Here is a 12,752-nt window from a genome sequence, read left to right as displayed (position 1 = left end):
AGAAACCAGGACCCCTCATGGCTGAGAAAAGATATAAAGGCAATCCTGGGTGTTAAGGGATGGATTGCATCCCTTCTAAATTTATGTTGAAGTTCTATCCCCTAGTAACTTAGAATGTGACTGTATTTGGATGCGGAGTCTTGAAGAGATAATTAAGTAAGGTGTTCTCTAATCCAATATGACTGGTATCTATAGAAGAAGAGGAGATTAAGACACAGGAACACACACAGAAGGAAGATGATATGAAGATACATGAAGAAGATGGACATCTTTAGCCAAGAAAATGGCTTCAGTAGAAATCAACTTTGCTGCCACCTGTTCTTGGACTTGAGCCTCCAGAACTGTGAGAAAATAAATTTCTGTTCTTGAAACCACGCAATCTGTGGTACTTTGTTATGGTAGCCTGAGCTAACACACAAAGGGAGCAGAACAGATTGGGGAAGCTAGATGGGATTACAAAGCATCCAATAGCCAAAGAAACTAGGTGCAAAAAGCAAGCCATGGTTAGAGCTTATGACAGCTTAAATATGATTTTAACCCAACTGGCCAAGGGACAACATGAAAACCAAGACAAGAATTTGGCAGATATTGGGCATTCCAGAACTAAGAGACAGGACAAAACCTCAGCCTACATAAAACAGGGAAGGATCAGAGACTTACAGCCACAAGGACTTCTTCAATGCTGGAGTTACAGCCATATAAAGGTAGGAATCCATGTGAGTAAATGTGGGACAAATAAGCTGATCAAAAAGTTATTCTGATAGGATCTTGGATATAAGATACCTATGACATGAGGAGATCCTAAGTATTTAAAACAACTTGAATCTATTGTTATTAAACATATATTCGTGTTCATCAAAGAATTTGGAAATCAGGGGCAATATAAAGAAATTACTGCCACTTGGTCTCAGGGAGTCCAAATGCAAGTTTTTATGCATAAAATAATAAGATTGAATATACATTCCAGTGTTTCCAAGAAAGAACTAACATTATAGGCCCTTTGCCAAATGTTGTCAAGGGAAGCCCAATATAAATATGTTTTTCATCTCTCTCTCTCTCCCTCAAAATAAATAAATAAACATTTAAAAGAAAAGGGAGCCTGGGTGGCTCTGTTGGTTAAGTGTCCAGCTCTTAATTTTGTCTCAGGTCATGATCTCATGGTTCATGAGATCAAACCCTGCATTGAGCTCTGCACTGTCAGCATGGAGCCTGATTGGGATTCTGTCCTTCTCTCTGCCCTCTTCTCTCTCTCTTTTTTTCTCTCTTTCTTTCTTTCAAAATAAATAAATAAAATTTAAATATGTTTTTCATTATGCCAATGGAAAAGTAACAAAACACATTCTGAGAATGATTTTTTAAAATTTTAATGTTATTTATTAATTTTTGAGAGAGAGAAAGAGAGAGAGAGAGAACAAGCAGAGGAACAGCAGAGAGAGAGGGAGGCAGAGAATCCCAAGCAGGTTGCAGGGCAACAGTGCAGAGCCTGACATGGGGCTTGAAGTCATGAAACATAAGATCATGACCTGAGCTGAAACCAAGACTCGGACAGTTAACCAACTGAGCCACTCAGGTGCCCCTGATTTGGATTTTTTGAAATAGCAAAGTCTGTTGGCCAAAGACCAGTTACTCTGGTTGAGAATGGCCAAGTCTTTAACGCTTGCTTCTTCAACTCTTTTACTGCTCACTTTTTATTTCCTCATCGTTAGTTCTTCTAGAGCATAAAGAAGAAAAGAACATAGAGGGAAAATGTGCTATTTTGTGAGTCTTTAGTACACCTGAAGCAAGTATAGTAGGCATAAAAGCAAGGAAACCAAGAACTTTGCAAACTTAATTAATTACGGTTTTACAGAATGGGTATGCAAAGTTACACTAAAGGAAAAGTCTGGCTTCAGGCAAGAACAAGACACAATTGCATTCCAATTGATAGTATTGATCCACTGAAGGAATAATGTATCATTTAGAAGGAAAGACTCCAGTGTGTATTTTCTCTTTTCACCATAAAACTTTCAAATTGTCATTTGACTTCTCTTAAGTCTATATGAATATGTAGTTCTGTGGTAGTTAATGCCTTTGTATTATGAAATGAATAGTTATTTTGCTTTATATATTGGTTTCCTGTCTGTTATTGTGGATTCCTTTCAATGATGAGACTGGGCCTCTGTTAGGGAATGGAGAAATGTTTTCATGTGGCAAAGAAGGTGTCAGCCCTTGAAATGCCATGACACAACTCAGGACTTACAGGAAAATTGCCTGTCTGGTAAGCATGAAGGCCTGCTTCTGGTAGCATCCTTTCACCTGAACTTGGCCTGCAATTTACTACAAGTTTTGAGAAAAAATTCATGTTTGGAAGTGACAGATAATTTGAAGAGTATGTTGTTTCTAATTGTGTCTGTTCCTTGATTATTTTTGGCAAGTAGGATTGAGTTGACCATAAACTTTATTGTTGGAAGGTTCCTGGGAAAGGGAATTGTTGGACATATTAAAGATGATATAAAACAATGTGATTATTGTTTGCTTTGCAAAAATGACTATATTTTTGGCAAGTATCTCAGCTAAATAATATTTACAGGTGTGTTTCTTATTTCTTGTGACTAAAATTTTAAGGTGGTTTTAATGAGAAATAACTAAGACATGATAGAACAATGGATTTGCTATTTATTGATGAAATGGCATTTTTTTCCAACAAAGTATTTCAGAAAAGCCAATATTCTCTAAAATTATTAAGTTGTTCAAACTTTCCATAAATCCGTTTGTATTTGAATATTTAATTACAAGGATATAATTTAGAAATAGCCAAATGGAAGAAATGCATAGGGCAGTGTATGGAGAGGTGGAGGTTAGCAAAGAGCTTCCATGATCTCTCAGATGCACCACCCTCCCAGAATATTGATGTGTTTACCAGTCCAAAATCTCCTCAAATCTTGCTGTTTAAGAATGTTTATTTCAGTCATATGTGGAATTTGAGAAACACAACAGATGAGCACAGAAGGGAAGGAAAAATAAGATAAAAACAGAGAGGGAGGCAAACCATAGAAGACTCTTAAATACAGACAACAAACTGTGAGCTGTTGGAGGGGAAGGGGCTGGAGGATGGGCTAAATGGATGATGGGTATTAAGGAGGGTACTTTTTGAAATGAGCACTGGGTGTCTTATATAAGAGATAAATCACTGGATTCTATTCCTGAAGCCAAGACTACACTGTATGTTAACTAACTTGAATGTAAATTAAAAAAGAATGTTTATTGTAGCCTCATTATGTAGACATAATTGATGAAATAATTGGCCACAGAATTGAGCTCAAGCTCAGACCCTCTTCCCTCCTTAGAGGTCAAAGAATGATGCTAATTGTTCTAGCCCTCTAATCAATTTTGTATTATTTGGGAAATTGCAAGTATTTTAGGAGCTCTGTGCCAGGAATATTAGGAATATATATATCCAACAATATGATAGGAAGTATTATATAACTACATTAATAAAGACACTATGCTATTGACAGAGGAATGGACTCATAGATCAATGGAATAGAATAGATACCCCAAAATAGACTCACACAGATAAGCCCGACTGAGTTTTGACAAAGGTGCTAAAGCAATTCAATGGAGGAAGGATAGCCTTTTCAACAATAGGGACTGCAGCAATTGGGCATCCATACGAAAAAAAAAATGACTTAAACTTAATGGATTATACAAAAATTAAGTCAAATGCAAAATATAATTTTAAAAAAGACAGAACATTTGGATATACAGCTAGGAAAAAATTTTTTAGACTTGTATCAAAAGGATGATAAAAAAAAGAAAAAGTGATAAATGGCCTTTATCAAAACTATTGCTCTGTGAAAGCCCATGTGAAGAGGATAAGAACTAAGAGACACTGTCTGCAAACCACATATCCAACAAATGACTTATAACTATAATATAAAAAGAACCCTCAATACTCAACAGTAGAAAAAGAATCAATGAGAAAATGAGCAAAAGATATTTCACTGAAGAGGGTATCCAGATGACAAATAAACACCTAAAAAAATGTTATTATCATTAACCATTAGGAAAACATAAGTGAAACCACAATGAAACATCACCACACACCTATCAGAATGGCTGAAAGCAGAAACAACACAAACAAACAAACAAACAAACAAACAAAAAAGGTGATAACATCAAACACTGGCAAGAATGCAGAGCAAGTGGATCACTCATACATGATGTGAAATGATACAGTGGCACAGTCACTCTTGAAAGACTGTGGTAGCTTTTTTGTAAAACACAATATGTTTATTATACAACCCAGCAATAATATTCTTGGACACTTATTCCAGAGAAATAAAAACTATATTCACACAAAAATTTGTATATGAATGTTCATAGAAGCTTAATTAGTAATCACTGAGAACTAGAAATAACTAAAATGCCCCTTACTAGTTGAGTGGTTAAATTATGGTACATCCATAGCATGGAATTATCTGATCCACAAATAGGAACAAGCTATTCTCAAAGTAAAAAATTTGGATGGTTCTCAAGGATATTGTGCTGAGTGAAAAAAAGGAGCCAAAAGCTCTTATATACTGTATGGTTTTATGTTTTTATATACTGTATCCAAATTTTCATATGCTGTGATTGTATTAATATAACATTACTAAAATGACAAAAATATAGAGATTGAGGGCAGATTAGTTGTTGCCATGGGTTAGTGACAGAGAAAGGAGGCTGTGGCTACAAAGACTAGTAAAGGATTCTTATAGTGGACTTGTTCTGTATCTTGATTGTGGTAGTAGTCACATGAATCTATAAGTAAGATAAATAAGGTAAAATTGCACAGAACTAAATATCTACACATAGACCAGTAAGTGAATGTAAATAGATGAAATATGAATAAGATCAAATAATTGCATCAATGTCAATCTCTTTGCCTGTAATATTGTAACTATAGTTGGGCATTGAGTTATCATCGGCGGGGGGGGGGGGGGGATGAGGTGAAAAGCAAATGGGATCTTTACCATTTTTTAGACTTGCATGTAAATCTACAATTATTTCAAACTGAAGATTTAGAAAATATATAAAATTGACATGTCCTGGTTCCAAGTTTGCAACTAAAATTTAAGGATGACTCAGAAGTTGTCTCTGAAATCAAGATCTAAGAACATAGCTAGATCTGTTTGTCTGTTTACAAAGTTAGGTTCATTCATGAGGATGAATTACCTCTTAAATTCATGTTTAGGGTACAGCTTAGCAAATGTGGAAATGAGGGAAGGGCAGAGTTGAAAGATTTTGATAGTTGATTTTTTCAATTTTTTAAAAATTTAATGTTTATTTATTTTTGAGAGAGAAAGAGTGTAAGTGGGGAAGGGGCAGAGAGAGAGGGAGACACAGAATCCAAAGCAGGCTCCATAATCTGAGCTGTCAGCACAGAGCCTGATGCAGGGCTCAAACTCTCCAACCACGAGATCATGATGTGAGCTGAAGTTGGACGCTTAACCGACTGAGCCACCCCAAGAGTTGATATTTTAATAGATTTCAGTAGTCATTATAGGTGGTGGAGATTGGGATAGAGAATGAGAGAGAAAGACAGACAGACAGAGAGGCAGAACAAATGAACAAATTAGAAAAATCACCATCTTGTAAACTTCAATAAAATAAATGTTTCAGACAAGGATCATCAAGAGATACTAAAATGCACTAGAGGAAATGTGGTGAGGAACAGCATATTTCTATTTTCATAAAATCACCCCATAAAGTATTTGCTAATTAGGAAAAAAAAAAAAAACAAACTACCTTTATGATGGAGCATGTAGGCTGTTACACTTAGCTATTTGATCAAATTTGCATGACTAAAAGAGACTTCCTAACTTATCTGCCTCCTGATGTGATGTGATATGAAATACATGGAAGCTGTATTAATGCCAAAAATCTTTAGTCTAAATCCAAACAAGTTTTTGAATTTAATTTTATAGTTTCACAAAATATGGAAAAGAGAAGAATCAACCATACAAATCCAGAATATGAAATATTCCATAAACTGTTTCTTCAATAAATCGTATCATAAAAAAAGGAAAGAGAGAGAAAATGACATGAGCAAGATGTCAGAATAGTAGTAATTCTCCGCTTTCATTTCCCCCACAGATCATCAATTTTGATAACGCCTATGGACAAGAATCTGAGAGATTGTCCAGCAGAGAAACCCTAGCACACTGATGGAGAAAAAAAAAAAAAAAAAAAAAAAAACAACACTGAGAATAGACACACTAAGGAAGGTAAGAGGAACTGTTTCGCTTTGCCCACATCACCCTTTCCCCAAGGCAGACAACTCAGTGCCAAGAGAAGCCTCTTCAGTCAGTGATTTCTCCCACAGAGAAAATAAGGGCATATGAATGAGTGAAAAGCCATATAAGATGCTTCCCAAGAAGACCATTTTTTCTTGCTTCGCTCAGATTATTGAGGTGATCTACAAGTCTGAGGGGTTGACAGAGGCTGGGAGCACAAGAGTCAGGCTTGGAACTCAGAAGAATGCTATTAACTGTTTCATGGTTCTTCCTACTAACCAATTTGTGGACTCCATCAAGAAGGCCACCCATGAGCCACTGGGAACACCTCATTTGCAGAACCTCCCAATCCCCAATAGTTTGCACACCTCATCCCAGCCACATCATTCTCCTCATCATGGCCAGCTAACCAGCACATACTCATTGTGGATGCCAGGTGGAAGCCAACTGCAGACAGCTAGTGATCAAGCCCAGAAAGCCAGCTCAACTCCGTGGAATTGGAGGAAGGCTTATAAACTTGAGCATTTTAGGACATTATCCTAGGGGGGGGGGAAATGGAACGCTCTCAGCAACTAGCATGACTTTGTGGTATTATGAGAAAGCATATAATGTCAAGAATTTCCCAAGAAGGAACAAGATGTCTAGAGTGGGAAAATCCATAGAAAAGTTCTGATAACACCCCCAAATCCTTAACTGGACTGATTTGTGAAGTTATCTCTCGAAGCCAGTCAAGAAAGACTGGAGGAGGTGAATGCTTCTCTGAACACAAAGACAATAATGCAAGACTTCAAAGAGCATAATACATGCATACATACATACATACATGCATACAGTGTGACATCATCAGAAGAACCCAATAATTTTCCAGTAAACTGACTTCAAAGAAATGGAGATCTATGAATTTTCTAAAATAATTCAAAATAATTGTTTAAAGGAAGCTCAATGATCCACAAGAAAACATAGGCAACTCAGTGAAATCAGAAAAACAATACATGAATAAAGCAAGAGGTCAAACAGAAAGAAATTGAAAACAGAAAATCTGGAGCTAAAAATACAATGAATAAAATGAAAAATGCCATAAAAAGCATCAGCATAAGACTTGGCCAAGCAGAAGAATTTATAGACTCAAAGATAAGTCATTTAAAATTATCCAATTGAAGAGAAAAAAGAAAAACAAATTTCAAAAATGAGGAAAGCCTATGTGAAATATAGCACACTATTAAAACAAACAATATTTGAATTTTAGGGGTCCCAGAAGAAGAGAAAGAAAACGGGGCAGAAAGCTTACTTTAAAAATATAAAAAAGTCCCCAAACTTCCTAAATCTGGGGAAAGAGATGGACACACAAGCTAATGAAGCTAATGGATACCCATAAATATTTAACATAAAAGGGACTTCACTGAGACACATATAGTCAAACTGTCAAAAACCAAAGGTAAAGACAGAATTTTTGAAGCAGCAGAGAAGAAAAGAAAACCAAAGTAAGACTATAAGTGGATATCACAGGAGAAATCTTGCAAGACAAGAAAGAATGAAATGATATATTCAAGGTGTTGAAAGAAAAAAAATGCCAACTAAGAATACTTATTTGGCAAAGCTGTCCTTCAGAAATGAAGGAGAGATAAAGACTTCCTGAGATAAATAAAAGTGGAGAGATTTATCACCACTTGATCTTCTATACAAGAAATGCTAAAGGAAGTACTTCAAGCTGAAATGAAAGGATGCTAAATAGTAAGAGGAAAACATATGAAAGGATAAAACTCACTGATAAAGGCAAGTATATGGTCAAATTCAGAATACTTGATTATTATAATTATGATATACAAATCACTTAACCATAATATATGGAAAAATCTCTAGTAGATACACAAAGATAAAAGAAAAGATTCAATCAACCATATCACTACAGCATATCAGAAGGACAATAACACGAGAGAAAAAAAGGAACAAAAAACTACAAATCACCCAGAAAGCAATGAACAAAATAGCAACAGTAAATGTTTACCTATTAATAATGGAATGGATCAAATCCCCAATCAACAGATGGAGTGGATAAATGGATGACATGATCTATACTGCCTACAAGAGACACATTTCAGCTCTAAGGACAACACAGACTGAAAGTGAAGGGATGGAAAAAGATATTCCATGCAAATGGAAACTATAAGAGAGCAAAGTAGCTAATCTTACATCAGACAAAATAGATTTTAAGTAAAAAAACTGTAAGAAGAGATATAGAAGGTGATAGATAGATAGATAGATAGATAGATATAGATAATAGATAGATAACACATCTGAAGAAATAAATAGCAATGCAGTAATATTAGGAGACATTAATACCCTGCATTCTTACAGCATCAACACAGAAATGTTGAACTTAAATAACACTTTAAATTCTTTTTTTTTTTTTTAAGTTTATGGGGCACCTGAGTGGCTCAGTCAGTTGAACATTTGACTTCAGCTTAGGTCATGATTTCACAGTTTGCAAACTCAAGCCCCACATTGGGCTCTGTCTCTTGTGCAGAGCCTACTTTGGATCCTCTGTCCCTCTCTCTCTGCCCCTGCTCCACTTGCTCTCCCTCTCTCTCTCTCTCAAAAATAAATAAACATTATTTTTTTGTTTATTTACTATGAGAGAGAGAGAGAGAGAGAGAGAGAGAGAGAGAGAGAGAGACTGGGGGAGGTGTAGAGAGAGAGAAAGAGACAGAGACAGAGAATCCCAAACAGGCTCTATGCTATCCACATGAAGCTCAATGTGGGACTCAATCCATGAACTGTGAAATCATAACCTGAGTCAAAATCAAGAGTCGGATGCTTAACTGACCGAGCCACCCAAGCACCCCTTGAACACCACTGTAAACCAAATGGACCTATCAGATGTATACAGAACATTCTATCCAATAGTAGTAGAATACATATGTTTCTCAAGTCCTAATGGAATACTCTCCAGGACACATCATATAGTAAGCCACAAAATAGTCTTAGCTAATTTAAGATTTAAATTATATCAAGTGTCTGGGGTGCCTGGGTGGTTCAGTCAGTTAAGCGTCCAACTTTGGCTCAGGTCGTGATCTAGCAGTCCGTGGGTTCAAGCTCCATGTCAGGCTCTGTGCTGACATGACAGCTGAAAGCCTGGAGCTTGCTTCAGATTCTGTGTCTCTGTCTTTCTCTGCCCCTCCCCCACTCTCACTCTCTCTCTCAAAAATAAATTAACATAAAAAAATAAATTATATCAAGTATTTTTTCCAACCACAATGGTGTAAAACAAAAAAAATCAGTAACAGGAGGAAAGCTGAAGAACCCACAAATATATGCAAATTAAACAACCAATGGGTAAAAATTAAAAGGATCAAAAGAGAAATAAAAATAATACCTTGAGACAAATAAAAATGAAAATACAATGTGCCAAAATTTATGGGATGTAACAAAAACACTTCCAGGAGGGATATTTATAGTGATAAATGCCTACATTGAGAAATAAGAACAATCTCAAATAAACAACCTAACTTTACACCTCAACAAACTAGAAAAAGAAGGATGAGTGAAGCCCAAAGTTAGTAGAAGGAAATAAATAACAAAGATTACAGTGAAAACAAATGAAGTAGAGACCAAAGACAAAAAGAAAGATGATTGAAACTAAGTGCTGTTTTTTTTAAACAGATAAATACAGTTAACAAACATTTATTAAACTAAGAAATAAAAGAGATAAGATTCTAATAAACAAAATTAAAAATGAAAGAGGAGACATTACAATTGATACCACAAACATATGATAGATATAAAAGGCTACCATGAACAATGATATGTCAATAAACTGGACAACCTAGAAGAAATGGATCAATTCTTAGAAACATATAACCAAGACTGAATCATGAAGAAATACAAATCTGAATAGATCTACAATAAATAAGACTGAATCAATAATCAGAATTCTTCCATCAAAGGACTAGGTGGCTAGAATTAATGGTAGATTAATTCTACCAAGCATTTAATGACTAATTATTGCCGATCTTTCTCAAACACTTCAAAAAATTGAAGAGTAAGAAAAATTCCCAAACTCATTTTACAAGGCCAGTATTACTCTGATACCAAAGCCAGACAAGGACAAGAAAATAAAATTGTAGGTCAATATTCCTGATGAACATATATGAAAAAATTATCAAAAAAATACTAGTAAACAGAATTCAACAGTGCATTGAAAGAATTATATAATATGATCAAGTTGGATATAACCCTAGGTTGCAAGGATTTCAACATATGCAAATCAATAAAAAAATGCACCACATTAAGAGATTGAAAGGTAAAAATATATTATCATCTCAACAGATGGAGAAGAAGCATGTGACAAAATTCAACATCTTTTCATGACAAAAACTCTGAATATATTAGGTATAGAAGGAATGTCCTTCAAAATAATAAAGTCTATATATGACAAACCTGCAGCTAACATATTACTTAATGGTAAAACCCTGAAAACATTCCCTCCAATTAGGAAGAAGATAGGATGCTCACTCTTGCTACTTCTAGCTACACAATACTGGAAACTCTAGCCAAAACAACTAACCAAGGGGAAAAAATACAAATATCCAAATTGGAAAGGAAGAAACATAATTGTCTTTGTAGATAATATAATATTATTTACAGAAAATCCTAAAGACTCCAAGAAAAAACTTTTAGAACTAATAAATGAATTAAGTAAAGTTGTGTTTCTATATACTAAAAATAAACTATCTGAAAGAGAATTAAGAAAAAAATCTTATTTACAATAGCATCAAAAATAATAAAATCCTTGGGAATATATTCAACCAAGGAGGTGAAAGATATGTACACTGAAAAGTGTAAGACATTTATAAAAGAAATTGAAGAAAACAAATAAATGGACGATATCCTATATTTATGGATTGGAAGAATTAATAGTGTTAAAATATCCATCATACCAAAAGTAATCTACAAATTCAATGCAATCCCTATCAAGATTCCAATGGCATTTTTCACAAAAATAGAAAAAACAAACCTGAAATTCATATGGAACCACAAAAGACTCCAAATAGCCCAAGCAAACTTGAAAAAGAAGAGCAAAAGTGGATGCATCCAACTTCCTTTTAAAAACTACATTATAAAGTCAAACTGATCAAAAACAGTATGGTGCTGGCATAAAAAAGAGACACATAGATCAATGGAACAGATTAAGGAGTACAGAAATGAACTCATGCACATACAGTAAATAATCTTTGACAAAGGTGTCAAGAACACACGATGGGGGTAGTCTTTTCAATAAAGAGTATAGGAAAATCTGGATATCTATATGCAAATGAATGACATTGGACCCCTATTTTAGACCTAAAACCATAACACATCTAGAAGAAAACAATAGAAAAGTAATTTGACATTGGTCTTGTGAATGATTTTTTGGATACAACACCAAAAGCACTGACAATAAAAGCAAAATCAACAGAGGAAATACAACAAACTGAAAAGCTTCACAGCAAAGGAAATAATCAACAAAATGAAAAAATAACCTACAAAATGGAAGAAAATATTTGCAAGCCATATATCTGAAAAGGGACCAATATCTAAAATATATAAGGAACTCATACAAATCTTAGCAAAAATAATTAGTAATTAAAAAATAATAATCAAGTAAAAATGGAGAAAGGACCTGAATAGACACGTTTCCAAAGAAGACATCCAGATGGCTAATGAACATATGAAAATATGCTCAACATCATTCATCATCAAGGAAATACAAATCAAAATCACAATGAAATATTACTTCACACCTGTTATAATGGCTATTATCAAAAGGGCAAAAAATAACAAGTGTTGGTAAAAATGGGGAGAAATGGAAACCTTTGTGTGCTATTGATAGAAACATACATTGGTGCATCCATTATGGAAAACAGTATGGAGGTTCCTCAAAAATTAAAAATAAAACTACTAAATGACCAAACCATTGTACTTCTGGGTCTATATCCTAAGGAAATAAAATCAGTATCTCAAAAAGATATCTTTACTCCCATTTTTACTACAGCATTATTCACAATAACCAGGATATGGAAACAACTTAAGTGGCTGTTGATGGATGAATGGATAAAGAAATGAGATAAATATTGTGACATATATTGGGATATGTGCATATAAAATATAACAATTGTATATTACACAATATACTATATATATAGTATACATGCAACATATATATTGTATAACATAATATTATATTAATTATATATTTTTATATAATCATACTGTATAAATATATAATACTAATATATATATAATGAAATATTAATCAGCCATAAGAAAGAAGGAAATCCTACCATTTGACAACATAGATAAAACTGGAGGGCATTATGCTAAGTGAAATAAAACAGAGGAAGATGAATACTGAATGCTATCAGTTATATGTAGAATATATATTTTATACATATATATGATATATGTATACATCATATACATCATATGTATACATATACATACATATGTATATACATA

The sequence above is a fragment of the Herpailurus yagouaroundi genome, unplaced genomic scaffold (genome assembly GCF_014898765.1).
Source record: "Herpailurus yagouaroundi ecotype Mexico unplaced genomic scaffold, PumYag 185, whole genome shotgun sequence".
Classification (NCBI taxonomy): Eukaryota; Metazoa; Chordata; class Mammalia; order Carnivora; family Felidae; genus Herpailurus; species Herpailurus yagouaroundi.
This window is presented reverse-complemented; position numbering follows the sequence as displayed.